This window comes from Furipterus horrens, unplaced genomic scaffold (genome assembly GCF_987537825.1).
Source record: "Furipterus horrens unplaced genomic scaffold, mFurHor1.1.pri manual_scaffold_10, whole genome shotgun sequence".
NCBI classification, from domain to species: Eukaryota; Metazoa; Chordata; class Mammalia; order Chiroptera; family Furipteridae; genus Furipterus; species Furipterus horrens.
In genome coordinates this window covers 89,328,295-89,335,310 of record NW_028327180.1, presented here as the reverse complement: position 1 = coordinate 89,335,310, position 7,016 = coordinate 89,328,295, and positions in this window count along the sequence as shown.

Below are 7,016 nucleotides of genomic sequence, written 5' to 3'. Positions count from 1 at the left end.
TTTCTCTCCCTCTCTTTCTCCCTCCCTCCCCTCTCTAAAATTAAGTAAATAAAATCTTTTTTTTTTTTTTTTTAAGAAAGAAAAGTAATACAAGGTCGTAGTAGACATTTTGGAAAATCTAGGAAATCATAGAGAACAAAACAAAAATCATCCACAATGATACCACTCAGACATAGACTGCTAAATTTTTGGCTATAGGGCCTTCACAGTTTTTTCCCTCTGTAAAAGAAATGGCAGGTGGGAGCTACTGCCCATGCCCCTAAACGAGAAATATCCCTGCAGAAGCAACTGACCATCTGTGTCCTCGTTATTCACACATTTGCCATAGTTCTTCAATTCATTGGCAGCACTAATCACTTGGGCTCACCTAACAGACACACGTAGCCTTTGATTGCCTACCCATTTCCACCTAGTTGGAGTATCCATTCCTCTGGGACCTTGGTCCTCTCCACAGCTCAGGGGCAAACCTAACTCACCTAACACTTTCATTGCAAGCTCATTCTCCATCTCTGTGATTGGTTTATGGGAGACAAGGGAGATTTAAGAAGACTGTGGAGCTTTGGGACACACAAGAAAAGATGGTCTTGTATTATCCTGTGTGAACTGATGCTTGGAATTGTGAAGCCATTTGGGGAGCCTGAGAGAAGCTAGCTGGAGAACAAAGCCTAAAGCACCTTGACTGATCGAGAAAGAATATTCCAGATAACCTCTAGCAAGACACAAGAAGCCATTAGACACAAAACAGACTGTTGCAACCAAAGAGCAATTTGCAGAAGAACCTATGTAGTCTGATTTCATTTATCTAGCTGGATAGACATAAATACATAGAGAAGAATTGAGAGCAGACTGAAATATTGGCAATAGTGACCTGTGGATGCCACGTGAATTAGGGCTTCAATTTTTTATTCTATATATATTTGTATTGTTCGACATTTTTGCAATAGTATTCATGTATGTATTGCTTGTATACTTTTTTAAACATTTCAATTTTAAAGACTATATGTGGTTTTCCTTTTATTTGAAATGTGTACTGGAAGCTCAGAGCATTCTTTAAAATAAAAGATTTTGTGGTCAAAATATTGAAGTTAATTTCAGTTTCTAGGGGGATCCACTCCATCTTACAGCTCAGCACACCTGCTCTTTGTCAGCACACCTTCCTTTCCCATAGGAAGAGCCACCGGGAGGTCCCAGGCTTTGGTTCAGTTTGCCTGGGGTCATGTTTTGGATTGTCAAGTGGAGCAAAGTGATTAAGCTCTTCTGTGAAGTCATGACAATGGGTACTCAGTGGACATTACCAGAGTGCCAGCCAGGTTTGTGGGGTTCCAATGATTAGTAAGGCAGAGGATGTATCTCCAAGCAATGAAGCACAGGGGCTCTGCAATGTGTCTCAAAGTGCAGGCCAGGGTCCCCACATTAAAATCACCTGCTAGCTTGTTAAGATACACGTCCCAGAGCTCACCCCACATCTGAATCACAATCCCAAGTATCTGAGTTTTTTTATACACACATAAAGCATGAAAACTATTTCCTCAGTGGGAGAACTGGACTCTTCCAAATAGTCAGTCTGATGGGACAGGTGCAGGTTCTTCTTTCTCATCTTGGTTACCTATATGTTCAGAGCCAAATTAGTGTTCAGCTATAGCCATGTGGTTGCATGGTAAGAAGACTATTAGGAGCTCTATTCCTGGCTCCTCACATTAATTCTCTTCTTTCGCTCCTCTTGCCATCTTCAATGTTCCCTAGTGAGCTAAGGCTCTCTGGACAGGCAGGGTAAATAAGTAAATGAATAAAATCAGCCATTTATTAAGCGCTTAGCCAGGATGCAAATGCATTACATCATATCCCAATCTCCACAACAAACCTATGATCAGGCACTATTATTAATGCCATTTTACAGATTTGGGGACTGAGGCTTATAGAAGCCAAGTGACTTGCAGAGCAACACTTGGATCCAGGTCACGAACTCCAGATCCCACACCCTTAAACACCTACTATTTGTCCTTGGTGTAGGTGAGCAGTGGTCACCCCACACTTTTCTGGAGGACTAGCCTGGAGTCTGAGTGAGAAGTGGGGCCAGAGGCTTACCTTGAAGTTTCTTTTGCATAATTAGGATACTATTTTTACTTAGGTTTTATGTTCCCAATCAATTTTTTTAATTTTGAAGATGTTTTTATGAACACATAAAATGTTTTTTTCCTGTCTTATTTTATGTACATGTATGTATTTACAGCGGGAAGGGCTGTTACAGAAGGGCTCACCTGTAGTGGTACAGCCATGGTAAATGAATTAACAAAACTATTTCATGTTAATTTCATATTTAGTTTTCTGTTCAGTAGTCTGTGATAGTTTGTAGGGAAATGAAGACATTTTTACAGAAAAGCCCCTCCCTAAGTTGATATATATTTTAATAAGTGTATATCGTGCAGAACTGACCCTTTAACATGGGTTTGAACGGCACAAATCCATTGATACATGAACTTTTTCTTCAATAAATACAGTCAGTCCTGGGAACCTGCCCTTTTCTATCCAACACAATACTTTCCATCACTGGCTGCGAAGCCTCAGGTGTGCAGGGGCAATCGTATTAAGGGTCTACACAATTTCATATAAGAGACTTAAGCATCCATGAATTTTGGTATTCACAGGGGTTCTGGAACCAACCAATTCCTGGAAAATACAGAGCGCCAACTGTAGTTAAGTTTAGGGGAGTCAAAAGTTACAGAATTGGGGAGAAGGCATGGATGCCGTTAACCCCAATGTCACTCAAGGGTCAACTGTAATAACAAAAATAAAAGCAAACAGTTTCCCCATCCCCATCTAGCTATACTCCCCAGGGATGACCTTTGTAAAAATGCATATGCACCGGCACACACACACACACACACACACACACACACACACACACACACGGTATCATACAACCAACAATGCAATCTTGTGCAACTTGAGAACTTCCGTTTTACTTGAAGTCTAGGAGGCAAAATTTGGGGAGGCCTAGAGGGCATAGGAGATGGGAGAAGGCACTCGGAGCTGGAGGTGACGTAAGGACTCAAGCCAGAGCACAAGGTCTCATCACCAGTGGGACTGCCAGCTAAGCGGCCCCGCCCTCCCACGGTCGGGACAAAGGGAGAGAGGAAGTGTGAGACTGGGAAGCTCCACCGCTCTCGCCTGGGTTTCTCACTTTCAACCCCAATCCCCCGAGACTGAGCAGAAAGTTATCACGGGAGTCTGCGCCCATCTGAAACTCGGCCAGGCCCCAGGAACTTCCCCCGCGGTGGGTACTGAGGTCCACGCGCCGGGATGGAGAAGTTGCCTGCTCTGAGTTCCGGAGCAGGTTCGCGGCGTGTGGACCGCCTCACAGCGCGCCCTCTGTCGGCGGCTCTGGGTACGGCCCGAGTCTCTCGGCCTGTTCTTGGTGTTCCTGATGGGTCAAGACAATCTTGTACCCCTTAGAAATGCTAAATGCTGTTAGGAATGTCTAGATAATTCTGCTAATTTGTGGATATGCGTAGAGCTCCTAGGGCCATAGATTTGTGTGCAAATGAATGTGAGGGTATACTCTAGGTGCCTAAGGGGGTATGCCTTGAGTGTGGCACGCATGGGCTATGTCTGCCTGTGGGTACTTCACTTCCTGCTCCTATCTGTGTATATGAGCGAGTATCTATGAGCGTAGGCTGTATCCTTTACACACTTAGTCTTAAAAGTAATACACACATTTTACCATCTCCCCAGGGCTATGTCTGTATGAATGTGCCTGGTGGTGGTGGTGGTGGTGTGTGGGTGTGCGTGGTGCATCCAGCCACAATGTTTGGTAACAGTAGATCCCTGAAATCCAAATGTTAAAGGAATAATGCAGGGGAGGATGCCCCAGATACACAAAACCCTTTTCCCCTCATCTTCTTACTTCAAAAGAACCATAGATTTTGCTTTGGTGCCCTCTAGCATAAAATTGCCCCATCCTGACCTGAGCTCAGCCTCCTGCATGACTGCACCCTCCTTCCTGTCCAATCCTCGGCCTTCCTTCTTCTCCTATCAGTGGAGCCCAGGGAAGCTGCCTACCGCTGTCTCTAAGTACCTTGGCCACGATGTCTAGTCAAAGAAGACAGCATCCCATCTCCTTCCTTTTTCCCCACCCCAAAGTCATTTCCTCTTAGTTCATTACCTGGGATTTTGATGCTATGTTCTCTCAGTGTTATTAATACACACAAGGAAAAAAAAGGAACTTGAAATTCCCCCAGAAGGTTTTGAGAGTTGTTTTCAGTGTTGCAACTTGGAACAAGGCAGTTTCTAGTTTAAGTTTCCATCAGAAAGCTTGGTAGGAGCAGGGTATATAAGCTCCAGTAGCAGCAGTAGCAGCAGCAAAGAAGAAACAAGGGTTTCAGATCCAGTGAACTATACATCTTGACCAGAAGCAAGGTAAGCCCTCCCCTAGCCCCTGCTCACCTTTCCACAGGCCCACACCATGCCTGCTACCCCTGCGTCTGGCATTGTGGGGGGGGGGGCGGATTCCTGCAAGCATTCCCGGGGACGTACCTGCCGGGACACTTTGGGGACTCACGTATAAAGTATTAATTTAGAAAGTCAACTAATAATAATTGTCTACCAAGGTCTATGAACTAATGTACACTTTACAGAAAGCTTTGTTTTATCTTGTTAGAAAGTGTTTTGTATATAAATGTGTGTTCCTCAATATCAATGCCCATCAGTCAAAGTATTGTAGAGAATTAAAGTGAGTGTTGCTTGCCTTCGCATGGTCAACTTTTTTAGAAGCCTTTCATTCATTAAGTAATACCGAATTCAATAAATAACTGAAAATTCATACTTTTACCTCATGGTGGAATGTTATTTGTGATGGGCTTATTAGTCAGCTGTGACAATCTATCAGATTGATAGCTTAAGTATCAGTTATTCTGGACCCACTTATAAAATGAAAAGCAACTGCTATAATTAAAATTACTTTTGGAAGAACTTTAAAATCTGTGAGAAATAAAAAAGAGAATCTTTACTGTACTGGTATCATACTTATCTAGGTAAATTGTGTGCAACAATTTTCAGCTTAAAAATAATAATGATCAGGAAAAAAATTTTAAATAATGATTAGGTTAAAATATCATTTTTAACAAAGAGACTGCCAAATTGCTGTTGATGGCTCACTTCTTTCAAATAAGGAATTTCAAGATGTCACGAAGTGGCCTCTTAGAGTTTATTTTACTGGGATCTGTAATTTTATGATTTCTGTACATTTGTTCCTCTTCCTAATAATTAATGAAATCCCTATGTGCTAAAGTCTGGGATGTGGTGTGGAAAAAGGCAGACATGATCCCTGGCATCAGAAAGCTCAGCGTGGCAGGGAAGTAATGTTACATTGAATAAGTAACTGGATAATTGTAGCAAGTGCTACCAAACGAGGGACAGGGCTATGTGAGAGCATGTGGTTGGCAGTCCTGACCTCATCTGGGCACCATCTGGACACCTTACATGATTTATTTCATTAACCCTCACCACAACAGGATGCCCATTTCACAGACTAAGAGTGTGAGATTTAAGGAGTGGCCTACCCATAGTCACATAGCTAATGAGTGGCAGAGCTGGGCTGCCAGTGCAGGTCCTGCCTGACTCTAGAACTGAAGCCCTTTGTGAGTGCTACCTGTGCCTTGTGTGACTATGCCTTTGTATTTTAAAATAATAATTCTCTCTTCTAATTTAAAAGTGACAAAGTAAAATGTGAGAAAGGGATACCCACCGAAGTTTTATTGTCATGCCCATGTTTGGCAACAGCATCAGGGAGCCTTAATGTACCACAGGCCCTAGACTCCCTGCATCCTTCATACAAGGGTTCAAGAGTTTAGAAATTACCTATGAAATTACATGAAAAAAATTTTTAACCCATCACCAGATCTCCCTCAATCCTAAAGTGCCATTCACCTGAATGCATCTGAGCTACAGGGAGGAAGTGCTGGGCACATAACAGAAGGGAAAACCCCAGCTTCAAGAGAGTATTCTAGCAGATGCCAGGAATCCCTGTTGTTCTCCTCCCCAGGGTACTGAAATCTGGGTTTCACAGGCCTGTGTGATTGCAATACCTCTATGGCATTTCCCTATAGCCAGGTACAACTTTTTGTGTCTCCATCATGTAGGAAGCAAAGAGATACCAACTTCTGAATCCTTTATCTCTTCTTTCCCCTAACCTCTTATCAGTTGCCTCCCATAATATGACATCCCACTGCATTTTCCCAACAACCCTTTGAGATGGGTAACGTGTCCATCTTATAGATGAGGAAACTGAGGTGCGGAGAGCAATCTGGCCAGCATCACGCAACTAGTGAGTGGTGGGACCAGAACTGAAGCCCATAGCTGCTTAACTCCAAGCCTACGAATGTACTAACTAAAGCTCTGTGGCAACTCGTGCTTGGCTATAGCCATAGCTTGGGCTAACTGGACAGACATACCCCCAAAAGCTCCCTGCTGCAGTGACAAAGCACTGACAGTGGAGGAAAGGCCTGCCTCTGCTGTCACAGCCTCTGTGATCCGCGGGAATCAGGTGCATGGCCTGGTTTCCCTGGGGTCAGCAGCAGTCCTGACACAGCCGGGACTTGTCAGGATTCAGTCACACCATCAACAGATGCTCATTTTTAAGGTACTTGGCTGAAAATGCTGAGTTTTGTTCTTCATATAATTTAGACAGTGGTTTTTGAAACTGGGGTGCTGCAGAACATGGGTGCTCTCCAAGATGGATGGAGGTGTTTCCAATCGTATTATTTCACGGTGGATATGTCAACATGTTCTGGTGTTCTCCCAGTGGGCATGTTGGTTTTCAGGGGCTCTGGAACCTAAACATGGGTTAAACCAGTGGTTCTCGAAGTGTGGTCCCCAGACCAGCAACATCAGCTTCGCCTGGAAACATTTTAGGAATGCAGATTCCCAGGTCCCAACCCCAGAGCTGCTGAATCAGACTCTCTGGGGGGCGGGACTCAGCAATCAGTGTTTTAGCAAGGCTTCCCGGTTATTCTGATATA